This window comes from Calonectris borealis, chromosome 6 (assembly GCF_964195595.1).
Source record: "Calonectris borealis chromosome 6, bCalBor7.hap1.2, whole genome shotgun sequence".
NCBI classification, from domain to species: Eukaryota; Metazoa; Chordata; class Aves; order Procellariiformes; family Procellariidae; genus Calonectris; species Calonectris borealis.
The window spans coordinates 2520412-2533556 of NC_134317.1; positions in this window are offsets into that span (position 1 = coordinate 2520412).

Genomic DNA, 13145 nt, shown 5'->3' on the forward strand with positions numbered 1-13145 from the left:
AAAGATGTATTCAATTCCTGCAGGAAGGAGGTTGTTCCATTAGGAAAAAAGCCCTTCCTGCAGGTTTAATTGTTGTCATCAAAACTGCCTCTGCCACCTTTGAGTTGCATTGAAACTTTCTCTGTGCATTTGTTAAAAAAGCAGATATTACAAAAGACCTGTCACGTCTCCTGAAAGACTGCAATGCCAGAATGACATTTTCTTAAGGAAGAAGTACTTTGCTATTTTTGGGAGCCATGTGTCTTATTTTAAAAAAACCCACAAAACGATGTGTAGGAAAAATAAATAGCATTACTAGCAAATAGCTCATTCTTTAAGACAACTTTTAGGCTTACGTCCTCATCCGGCCACACTGGAGACTCGGAAGCATAAAACCCAGAAGAAAACAGACAACAGTCATCAGCCGAGGGTGAGCTCAGGGTGGTCGGTGAGTCAGTACCTGCAGCCCGCTGGGGTCGGATGGGGACGTACTCCCACCAGGAGAGAGGAGATGAACTTAGCAGTCTGTGTATCCGGAGGAGCTGAGGCTCTCGCTTGGCTCTGGTTCGGCTCTCGGGAGGCTCCCATAAACAAACACACACGTTCCTGTTTTGTTGCACATCCTGTGCAAGAGAAAAGCAGCTGTAGAGCAGGGCCAAGCGAACGCTGGGGAAATTCCTTCTCCATTGCACAACGTTTCTGTGGTGACTTCTTCCCCCGCATTTAGTGTGGCTGGTGGGTGTTTACGGGATACGTGGCTTCTATCCAATTTAATTCAAAATAACTCATTTCTTGTCCTTTGGGCTTCTACCCTTCAATCTGCCGCAGTTACTGATGAAAGGACCTTTTCCATCCCTCTCTTTGAAACTAAGAGCGTAGTGAAATCACATGTAGATACTTTACCATTTTCACCTACCATGAGAGGATGGGAGTCTTCCCTGATTTCTGCAGCAGGCTGCCTGAAGATAACCAACTTGGCTAAGAGAAAAAAAATAATGATTAATTTTAATTATGATTTAAAAAAAAGAGAAACAAAACACAACAGAAAAAGCGAGTCAAAACTGCACAACAATTCAGAATGGACAGAGCCCGGTCTGGTTGTACTTACTTTTTCCTTAGCTATAGAGAGTCGCAGAACGTCTTAGGATCAAGTGCACCCTCAGCAAGTTTGCTGACGTCACCAAGCTGCGTGGTGCGGACGACACGCTGGAGGGAAGGGATGCCATCCAGAGGGACCTGGACAGGCTCGAGAGGTGCCAACCTCATGAAGTTCAACAAGGCCAAGGGCAATGTCCTGCACATGGCTTGGGGCAATCCCAAGCACAGAAACAGGCTGGGCAGAGAATGGGTTGAGAGCAGCCCTGAGGAGAAGGACTTGGGGGTGTTGGTTGATGAGAAGCTCGACAAGAGCCAGCAATGTGGGCTCGCAGCCCAGAAGGCCAGCCGTACCCTGGCAGCGTGGCCAGCAGGTCGAGGGAGGTCGTTCTGCCCCTCTACTCTGCTCTGGTGAGACCCCACCTGAGTGCTGCCTCCAGCTCTGGGGCCCCCAGCATAAGAAGGACAAGGACCTGTTGGAGCGGGTCCAGAGGAGGCCACAAAGTTGATCAGAGGGCTGGAGCACCTCTCCTGTGAAGACAGGCTGAGAGAGTGGGGTTGTTCAGCCTGGAGAAGAGAAGGCTCCAGGGAGACCTTCTAGCAGCCTTCCAGTACCTGAAGGGGGCCTACAAGAAAGCTGGAGAGGGACTTTTTAATAGGGCCTGTTGCAATAGGACAAGGGGTAATGGCTTTAAACCAAAAGAGGGCAGATTTAGATTAGGTAGAAGGAAGAAATTCTTCACTATGAGGGTGGTGAGGCACTGGTACAGGTTGCCCAGAGAAGCTGTGGATGCTCCATCCCTGGAAGTGTTCAAGGCCAGGCTGGATGAGGCTTTGAGCAACCTGGTCTAGTGGAAAGTGTCCCTGCCCATGGCAGGGGGTTGGAACTAGATGATCTTTAAGGTCCTTCCAACGCAAACCACTCTATGATTCTGTGATCTGCTGGAAAACAAGTCCCTTTTACTGCTTCACCTAACACAGCTTTCCTTTGTCTCCTGACACACAATAATGACTTTTAAAGAGATCTCCTAAAAGTAACTCAGTTAAGAAGAAATACTACCTCTAATGGCAGCAGCCACTGCTGCTGGAGCATTGCATTAAAGCCGTTTTTCAGGTGGATTTCCCCACCCGTTACTGCTACTACCTTTGTAATAGGAGCTGTAGGGATCAGGACCAACAACACAGAGTACTTTACCAAAAAAAAAGCTGTATAAAATACTGGAAAAGCAAAGTTCTATTATCTTTGCACAGGTGAAATCATTTCATACTCCTTAAATTGCTGACATTGCGGAGGAGGAAACGCATCGCATGCCGAGGGCGGCATGTACAGATGGCAGTGCTGTCGCTTGGACTGAATCGCGCAGAAGGGTGGATTTTCTCCAAGGTAGAAGCTATGGCTGACAGTCACAACTCATCCCCGATGAAGCTATAAGCGGCAGGCTGCACGTAGTGCATATGGAGCTGCACACCCTAGTCCCTAGCCGTGCTCCAGGAACAGCTTGATATTTCCTGGCAAGCTCAAGGGTACCAGAATACGGAGATGGTCCATATCAGGTCAGGTCTTGACTAACAGCTACCAATGTGATCTGCTCCTCGGGCTGGACACGAGGAGATGAGCAGGGGCCACCTCCCCCAGCGGGTTCCACCAGCCGGACTTTGTCCCATCCGACTTCTGCTGCCATAAACACGGGGAGCACAAGAGGGAGCCAGATGCTTTGCAGCTGAAATCCCAAAGTCTGCGCTGGGGTCCTGCCCGGCTGGACCGGTGGAGGGAGGGGATGCCAGAAGCTAGACCTGATCTGTCCCTTAGCTGGTGGAAGCGGAGCTCAGGTCACGTTTGCCTGGAGCAGATGTTGGGAGTGGTCCCTTCCAGTCTTTCATCGCTCACGAGGTGCTCTTACATCACCTTCTTTCCAGGTTATATAAAAATGGGTAAGGAAATCGAGCACTTACTGATTTCACACTGAAGTTACAGATGGCTAAGATGACCAGAAGCCCGAGCACTGCTGTAGTTAATCCCTTGTTAAACATCATTAATGCAGCCCGCAGAGCCCTGAACCAGGCGAGGACAACGTGGCACCATGCAGGGCAGATCACCTTGGTGCGCACGTGAGCTGTGGGGGATGACCACCCCGTTACCACGACGTTGAGGCAGGAGGGAGTTACCAGAAGGAAGAGCAGGCGAAACCCTAGCAGTTCTGCTCTCTGGGGGTGATGCTCCCCGCTAACCCCTGTCCCTCGGAGGTGAGGACCTGCCAGGGAAAGCTGCGCTTGGATCCCAGCTTACCTGCACTGCTCTCAGGCTCCCGGTCTCCTCCAGATCCCACCAAGTACAAGGGAGAGACACCACCAGCTCGAGGCCACCGCTGCATTCAGGAATTTAACCCTTCCTGCTCATAGGAATAACCCATCCCATCTCCTCTTGGCGTGGCTGGCACTGAAGTCAGTGGGCAGCGGTGGTACACATCCATGGGTTTGACTTTCAGTTAAGACACATTTTAAAAAAAAAACCCAACCAACCAAACAAAAAAACCAAAAACCTCTTCCATTTTGGCATGGATTCTGACAAGTCTTTCTAGTATTACAATAAAATCAACATCTCTCCTTGGTGTTGCAAATAGACGTGCCCTGCCTGGCCGGCACATGGGGACTTTATTTGCAGAAACTCGCCATTTTTATCATCATCTGGATGCTTCTGTTTATTAGCAGATAGCTCTTGTGCAGATACAGCCGGTTCTTAGCAACTGGAAAGTTTTAATGCACACAGTAAACGCCACTGAGAGCGCTTTTTCCCCCTCTAAGTTATATGAACACTTCGCTCATGAGTTAGGGGATTTGGCATTTCTCTCAGGCATACTTTACATTTTCCAAACTTTCTGAATAACACATTGAGAGACTTAAGCATCTGCACTGCCAAACCAAATGAGAGAAGAAACGATTTTGCAGGCTCATTAATGCCTAGTGCTGACAGGCCTGGAGGGGCTGCGATTTTATTTACATAGGATAGAGACAGGCCTTTAGGGAAGCGCGCTGTTATTTACATAGAGAAGAGATGTTCCTTCAGGAGTGGGGTCTCATTTAGATGCAAGAGGGACAGCAACTGGGAGCACAGTCTTACACAGATACGGTTTTACCTGTGCTTCCAAAAACACACTTAAAAACACGGTCATAAATGCTGTTCTTGGTAGCAGCTGGAGTATTTTTCCCACACATGGAGCTGTTAAAGTTAAGCTACATCAACTATCCCACTGCCAGCAGAGCCCCCGAGAGCAAACGAAGGTGAATTAGCCACAAAGGAAAGAAACAGAAGAGAGGACTTGAAGATGGAAAGATTACACAAACCCACAAAATAACAGTATTTGTAACAACCACAGTTATCAACCCTCCCTCCAAACTCTCCTGAAGTCAAAACCAAAATAACTGTATTTATCTAGTTGTTGGCTCGATGCTATTTGCAGAGCTATCCCCTGGCTCCCCCTTCGCTGCTCCCCAGCGCACCTAACCAACACGCTCTGAGGTTGCCCCTCCACATCGCAGCTTGCCCACACCACCCACCTCCCCTCGGTCCCTCTCCACAGCCAATGAGGTCTGGTCTTCACCACCCCAGAGTCATCCTCCCAGCCTCCGAGAGAGCTGATGATTAATTGAAGCCAGCTGCTTGGCTCCCTCTGCTTCTTCCCACACCACTTTGCATTCCTATTAAAGCACATGCGCCGCCCCAGAGCTGTGCTTGGCTTTCTTGGGCGTGCAGCAGTGATGCTGCAGAAACAAGGCCAGCTTTCACACCACCCCTCCTCTTCGTCAGCTGAAGCTGTTTGGGTACCAGACATTCACAGTCGTGAACTCGCTGTGCAATGTCATCAGCCTCAGAGCTGCAGAAGGTGTTTAAAGTCTTGCTGATTTGGGGCCTGTGTTACATTTTTAGCTTTTTGTGTTATGTTCTCAGTTTTTTAATGTGGGTAACCTTGAAGAGCCTCCAGACTTGCAGTACTGCCATAGGAATCACACATTGAATACCTAATCAAATAAGGGATCCTCAAGAATGATATTTATCTTACCAGAACTTAAATGCCCAGTAGTAAGTCAGTTGTCTGAACTAACTATATAGTTGTTGGGGGTAGCAGCCTCCTCTGAAGGGTAATTTATCCCACTTCAGAACAGGTGACGTGCAGTGGTCTCTACAGATAGCATCCACAGCCTTCCTTACTGTACAGGGTTTCTAGATGAACAGCATAGATGACAAATCTTAGATAGTTCTAGATTCTCGCTACTTATTTTTACCTAAGTCTTTTACCTCTACTTACCTGCCTGCTTTGTTGTCTGGTTGGGAATGCCGAGGAAGGCACCACAGGGCTGGCGGTGCCTCTCCTGCAAGAGCCCTTGCTCAGCCTTGCTTGCGACATGCAGCCAGTGTCACCGAGGTTAGTGTGTAAAACTGTCCTTGTGTTTCCCGCTTCCATACAGTGTGTTTGCTGGGATCATGGACTGGTTAACACGTGCGCCTCCTCAGCATTCCCCAGGTTCCCCAGTTCTTAGACATAAAGCAAAACCCTTGCATGTCTAGCAGACCTCTCTCAGCTCTTGGACAAGTATCCCAGATGTACAAGTGTAGGTGAGGCATGATTTAGTTTCCTGAGCATTTCAGGTGCCTGGAGCCTGCAATTGCCCTGGAATCTGATACAGACCTTCCCAGTCAGGTGTTTGTGGTCCTGACCTGCTTTGCTTGGTGATGAATACTGCATGCTGAGAGTGCCACTGAGCTAAAATGTTAAAAATGAGCGTGCCAGAGGCCTTGCAAGTGAGCTGCACCTCAGCCTGAGCCGATCGACTCCTGAGTTCTTATCTTCATGTCAACTGACGTTTATGCTGCTGCTTCTGTATCAGCCAGTCCCCAAGCACATCCATCACCACTGCCAGGCTTTGTGCAAATACAAACAGAAGAAAATAAATACCTGGGTCACAGCACTAAAGAGTTAAGAAAGCCCTGTATTCCTTCCCAGGGGAGAGCCTACTGCAACTTGTAAACACTTGCTATCTATTTCCAGGTGGTAATTAAAACCGCTTCCCCCCACCAAGTCAGTATTACATCAAGAGGCTGACAATTTCCTGGAGAAAACAGCTGTGTTTCCACTAATGAGTCTCAAGATCAGCAAAATGCGATGCCTGCACGCAGTTGTAGCTGCAGCTCTGGCATGTGAGATCCAAAGACCCTTTCATAATTCTTACTGGTATTTCTTAGAGGTCTTTGTTTCTCCTTCTGTTTTTATGCCAACTTGCAAAAGTCTGCTCATCATGCTGTGAAATTTTTCCTTTTAAATACTTAGTGTGGGCTGTCGCTAATTCAATCAGGGAACGGTGACCATGGAATGGGCTCTGTCAGGAGAGGGCAAATCCGGGCAAGTTAACCAAGCAGGGAGGGGAAAAGCACAGGGCAGTGTGTTTCTGCATTTCTGGAAGAAACACGTTTTTATATCGTGCAGTTCAATGAAACACATATTTTTTTTGCAGGTCTAGAGCAGGCATGGGGGTTTGAGAAATGATTTCATTCCCTTCACGTGTCTTTCACATTTTCACAAATTACTTTGCAAATAACCGGTGCTTTTTAATAGGGAAGCTGGGCAAAATAAAGAAGAATTGTCAAATATTGCTGCTAAGTGGCCTTTGCAGATTCTTCACAACTGTACAAGGCTGGCAACAGCTAAAAGTTTACAGATAAAATTATGATGTTAATTCATCTTAATGGTTGCATCGGTGAGTAGATATTAGTAGTCCAGCTATTGGGCTATGTAAACCCGGTTTGCATGTCCATATGTAACGTTGCTAATGGCTAGTTGATGGATTGTATTCTGCACTGAATTTATACTTGAATTTGTGCTGTTGTATGCATGGGCAATAAATATAGGCATGGCTGGAGCATGGTCACAGCAACAGATTAGGAGCAAAAGTGCCTCCTTCCTGACTCTAGACTGCTGCTGAGGTCAGCCCGAGTTTCCCATCACCTCGAAAGGAGCTGGGACTTCATGCCCTGTCTCGGGATGCGTGGGTTTTGGTGGGCACCCAGGGCAGCCCACGAGGCCATGCAGAGCTGTATCAAACACAGGGAAAACCAGTAATCGATTTGAAAAAGGTCTCGCCGTCTCATGGGCCAGCGGCTCGCTGCCGGCTTGTGCCAGTCCAGGCTGTGCAATGACGGGTTGTGCTTCCCAAGAGGGTGCAGATCGCCAGGGATGCAGATGGCTTCTCAAAAGCAAGGTGGTCTTATGTGAATACTCAGGGCTTGGCCACGTTCAGGCAAGCAGGAAAACTCTTGTGCTTTCATTTTTCTCCGATGTGGATTGACTCGGCACCAGTACCTCCCTCGCTCCCCTGGGACACTTCTCTCAAAATCATCTTCGTCAGCTCTGTTTCTTGGTTCATTCATCAGGAGTTTCCCACTGCTGTCACGCTGGAGGAGCCAAACCCCCTTGGCTCAAGCAAGGGGAGCCAGAGGAGCTTTGTGAGAGGCTGAGTTTTGCTGCCCTGCATGTCCCAGCTTGGGTGGAGATACCACCCCAGTCTGCCTGTTTGTGGTAGATTTGCAAAGGCAGAGGCACTAACTGATAGCAGTTTTTATATTAACTACTCTTAATATGGGCAGCACTCATAAGGCACGCACCGAGGCTGTGCTCCATACCGGCACCAGTTCACCGCTGCTCAGGAAACCAGCTGTACGTGCTCCATATATTAACGTATTTCCATAGACTACCAAGGGGAGGACTCTCTTTCTTCTGGACAGGATTCAGCCGCAGCTGGATTGATCAGTCCTGCTTTTGGCCCCTTTGGGAAAGCGTGGCAGGGAAAGCTTGCGCTCGTTGTGTTAAAAATGAGTATTTTCACTATCTAGACAGAAGCCTTCAATCTCCAGGGCCATCAGTCTGTACCCCTGACAAAGACTGAATGAAAGGCAAAACATAATTACTTACATATTACTCCATCTGACATCTTAAATATTAAGACATCTATCTAGTCTAAAATCATTCATATAAATGTGTTTGTGGCACCTTAGGCTTAGGAAATTTTGAATAGATGAAGCGATAATGTTCTTTGGTTCATTTGGGCTCCTGGTATAATATGATTTGGTTTTCCTCAGATGCAGGGGGTTTGCCACAGCCTCATGCTGTGAAGTTTTGGTCCCACCTGCCATGAACTTTATACTATTTCTGTTTGCCTCTGGAGATATTTTCCATGATAGTCCAGTGCATTAACATGAAATTTGAGGCAATGCATCCGTTTTCTGAAAAGTAAGCATTATGTAAAATGAGTGTAAATGTCATGTGTTTTCATAACTGTCAAAGTATTGTAATTTCTTTGTTATTTTATGGATTGAAAAATTGAGGCAAAGAGGGCAAATGCTTGCCCGAGGCTACACGTTCAATAGCAGAATAAAAATTGACAATAACACACTAAGCTCAGGCCAGAGAAATATTAACACTTTGTCAGCCTTAAGCATCCAGAAAGCATGGGACACAAGACCCCACACCAAGTTTATATTCCTAAAGCCCTCCATGTTGAGCTCTCTGCCTTTTGAAGGGGCGTATTTCCAGCCCTTTAACTGAAAAGCAGATTAAAAAGCCTGAAAATGAAAAGAATTGAAAATTGTGAAAATAGCGACTGCTGAGAATCTCACGTATTTGCAGGAATCGAAGTTGGTGCCTTAAGAAAAAGAGTAGAGGATATATTGTGGCTCGCGATAATGTTGTGAGAGCCAGAAAACTGTGTTATGCTGGTGTGGAAGCTGGCTGAGCGTGAGCAGGGGCAGCTGAGCGGGGACACCTGGGGACAAATTCACCAGGGGCTGAATTTGCATGTTCACATTCAGACTTTTCCTGGTCCTCTGTCCATAGTCAGCTCTGTGCTTTTGCAGCTTGTGCTTTGGGCGGTTCACGGAGCTGGAAAATACTTTGTGAAAATTGTATAAATTGGAAAGAAATGAAGAATTCTGAAAACTTCTCCCGAGCCAAAGATGTAAAACTGACTTAGCAAACAAGACTTTTTTTTGTTTAGGGAAAGGAACTGCTGTGTCTGACGTGGTCCCTTGTGAAAATGTGTTTTTACGCAGTATGCTGTATATGCCAGTCCCAAAACCTGCATATTTTGTAGCCAAATCACAGAGCATGACAACTTAGTTTGTGTAACAAACCATGTTTGTGCTCTTCTTTCCCTGAAAAAAAAGAATTAACTCCAAAAAAGAAAACAGGGGAATTCAATATAAAAAAGAAAGGAGGTGTGAAAACTTAGAGACATGGGAATAATTAGAAGTATTTTACTACCCACCGGTACTTAATGTGAACTACACTTCAAACGTACGCCATTTAAATTACCTCTGTAGCCGTCAGCAGTTTCGCAGTGCCCTGCGCCCGTGGAAGCTGCGCGGAGCTCGTTACCTCGGCCTCCCGTACCACTGAATCCGGGGGATTTGTTCATCTTCCAGACAGCGCCGAAAAGGGCTGGCCGGGGCGCTAATGAGACCCCTCTGGCATTCGGGGAGAGCGGCTGCAGCCGCGGGGTCCGGGAGCATCACAACTCTGGTACGGGGCCCTTTTTTAAGTCTGGATTTCAGCCGTTGCTCGTCTTGTGAATGGGACACGGCGGTTATGAGATTATAAAGGCGACCTGCCATCGGCAGGGATGGGGGGTGGACATTTGCCTGGATATTTATGTTTAAACTGCATTGTAGGGTCTGAAGCAATAGTAGGGAAATGAGGGATGGCCCATCTCAGCTCTATATTTTTAAAACTACTCTAATTAGACGGCAGCTAATGATGTAACCGATGGCTCTGACTCTTGGCCCCCTCCCCGCTGGGGATGGCGGTGCTGTAGGACTTTGCAGGTGGGAGGCAGGAGGATGGATGGATACCCCTGGGACAGCACGTCCTCTGGGTATCATTCCTGGTGCTCTTCCCGACGTGATATCCCAGGGCTTCGGGACCCCCTGTACACAGCTTTACAGAGCCGGGAGATAGTGAGCTCAGGTATAAAGCCAAGAAATATGTCTTTTTTTTTCCATCAAGAAGTGCTAGAAAACAACATTAATAGCACTTCCCAGGTTTGTTAGCTGCCACGCTCCTTTCTTTCTTTCTTTCATCTTTGGCAATAAGCAGCTCATTAAACAAATCAAAGCGGGTTTTACGAGGCTGCCGAGATCCCGTCAGCCGCACTTCACCCAGATGCGCGCGCGGCGTGTCCCCGCCAAGGCGCCGCGGGTACCCTGCAGACAGCAGGGCTGGCACAGGGAACGGGACCGCAGACTCTGTGCCTGTGACTACGCGCTTCAGCTGAATAACTTCAGGAGTGGGGTTTCCAGCGGGTCCTGTGGTTATGCTCAGGTACAACCAACTCGCCTGCTTTTCCTCTATTTGTCAGGATATATCCGTTTTGATTGTCCGCCCTGCTAACGAGAGTGGTTAGTGGTTTGCAGGAGCCCTCCTCGTGGGGTGAGAGCCACGTGAAACGCAGAAGGGGTCCCTGGTAGCAGCAGTAAAGGAGAGCACGTCTTGCTATTCCCCATCTCGGGTTACCGTTAGCCCGTACAGGAAGCGCTGGTCCGTGGGTGATCTTATACGCCATATGTTCTGCGGTATGTGCTGCAACAGAGAGGCACAAAAGGGTGGGTTTATATTGTAACTGTTTTGTTTTTATTGTTCTTTAAGGTTTATTTTGAGAGGGTTTTTTTAATAATGCATTTATATTTTCCTCTGCGGTGCTTACCTTTAGAGTTGAAGCTGTTAACCGCAGCCAGATATTTGGCAGCGATGCATCATTTTATACTCTCACAAAGACCATTAATGTTCACCCAGAGATCGTTACCACATTAATGAATCGCAGGACGTGTATGCTCGGGTAAGCACGGCCTCAGCTCAGCCATAAGGTGGGAACCAAGATTTTCCAAAGAGCTCTACAAGTCACTGGCGCTGATGGCTGATGCCAGAGCATGGCTGATCCCAGAGTACACGGTGAGTGGAGGCATCTGAGGGGTTTTAGCTTGTGGCACCTACATCTCTAACACCGTACGGTCACCCATCAGACTCCTGCAGAAATAAGCCCGGATGTGTTAGAGGAGCAAGGAGCAGCCCTGCCATGTTACACTGATCACCCTTTACGGGGCTGGGGTTCCCAGATCCCAGGGAAGAATTGCAGACTATAGATGGCATAGCATCCTGCTGGTGTACGAAACCATGGCAACACTGTTTTGAGCATTTCTAGGCTGTTTAATTTGGCCTAAACATTTTACAAGCATTTTTCCTTCAGCTATTTTTGTATATTTATTTTTATGTGGATTTTAATAGACTAGTCTAAGTGAGATTTTGTCCCTCCCTGCAATTGCCCCTTAAAGGCAGCCTTATGATGTACTGTTAGATGTTTCTCGCTAAAAAGCCTTGGGTAGAAAATAGCTTCGTTTGCCAGAGTGTCAGACCACTTGCTTGGCATTTTTTTTTTAACCTTTGAAATTGGGCTAAAAAACCTCAGACTAAGACGGGGGCTCTGGCTGGTGCCAACAGCGAGGAGGACTTGATGCTTCATTTTTGTGGGAGTCTGCGGGTCCTCCCCCTTAATCACAGCGAAGCCGGTGTGCTACTCAAGTCAACTAATTGTCACTATTAAAGGAAGAACAGGAAAGCTCAGACAGCTAATATGGGAGATGTTTTCTGACTTCTGCAGAGGAACTTCTTTTTTTTTAAAATTACCTTCGAGAAGCCCATTTAATTTCAAATTTAATGACTTTCCACCCTACCTAATTCTACCATTTCCAAGTACATTAGCTGCATGATCTCCAGATTGCTAGAAAGATGTCGTCAGGTACCAGACTGAATGTCAGATGTAAAAGCTTAATAAGTGACATGCTTTACATTTTTGGTGCAATGGAATATAAAAGCTACCACTCAGTTAAAATTACCAGAGGTAATTTCAACACAGCTGTCAAGTCTTTTTCCTAGAAATGGAAGTTTTTCCTAATGTGCTTTTACTGAGATTGAGGGAAGTAATTTCTGATGTAATTTCTTTGTGTGCAGGTATTATCGGAGAGAGGTGAAGCTTGACATTTTGCTGAGAAGGTATTTCTCAGGTCATCCTTAGCAGTATGCTGCTGGAGATGGTTCCCCCGGGTCAGACTGGGGTAGATTTAAGACTGGTATCCAGGTCTGAACATGTGGGGCTGAGAGCTGAGGCCACCTGGGGCATGCCTAAACGGATAAATTCTGTTAAATGCTAAAAGATCTTTTTTTTTTTTTTCTTCTTTTCTCCCCCACTGCAGAGGTGTGACAGCAAGGAGCTGAAATCCCTACCTGAAATGGTCCCAGATGGGTGGCCTGGAGCACTCCCAAAGCTGCCTTTTGAAGGCAAATGAGTTATCAGTGGGACCTGTGCTGTAACCCCTCAGACCCACTCAGGTTTGCCATGGTGTTGTGGAGGAAGGGCTGAACCCCTTTGCATCTACAGAAGAAAAGAAGAAAAATAAAAATTTCAGTGCTTTCAGCTCTTCATTATTATGGCAGAGCCAGGCATGGGAAAAAGTTATTAGTGCTCAATTTAGGATAACAGAAAAATGTCATTTCCATGTTAACAGGCTGCAGTTGAGTCTGTAATGCTCACTCAGCCCTGACAAAGCAGGTGCTTAACCCGAAGTACTTTGCTTAAGTACTTCGCTGGGTTGGGGCTTTTAAACCAAACTGAGAGTCGTTCAGCTGCCATTGTGGCCTTCAAAAAGGCCTTCTTTTGAGAAGCTGATGGTCTTTTAAAGTCCACTGTTGAAGGTTGCAGGCTGTCCAAGGGTCCCTCTGAGCCCCAAATTTCATTTCAAACACGATAATAGGTGCTTCATCACCTCCAAATGTTTGTCTCACTGTTTTAAAGAAGGGATGGGATGAAACTTTTTTTTTTGGAGTAGCTTTGGCTCCAGGGAACCTGCATTTGGACTGCCCTGTCCCAAAGGCTTGGAGGGGACCATCAAGGAGAGCTGGCACACTCCTGGGGACGGCTCTTGAACCCCAAAGCCTTGCAGGAGGCTTGGGCAAGGCTCCCTCCTCTCCTCAGCA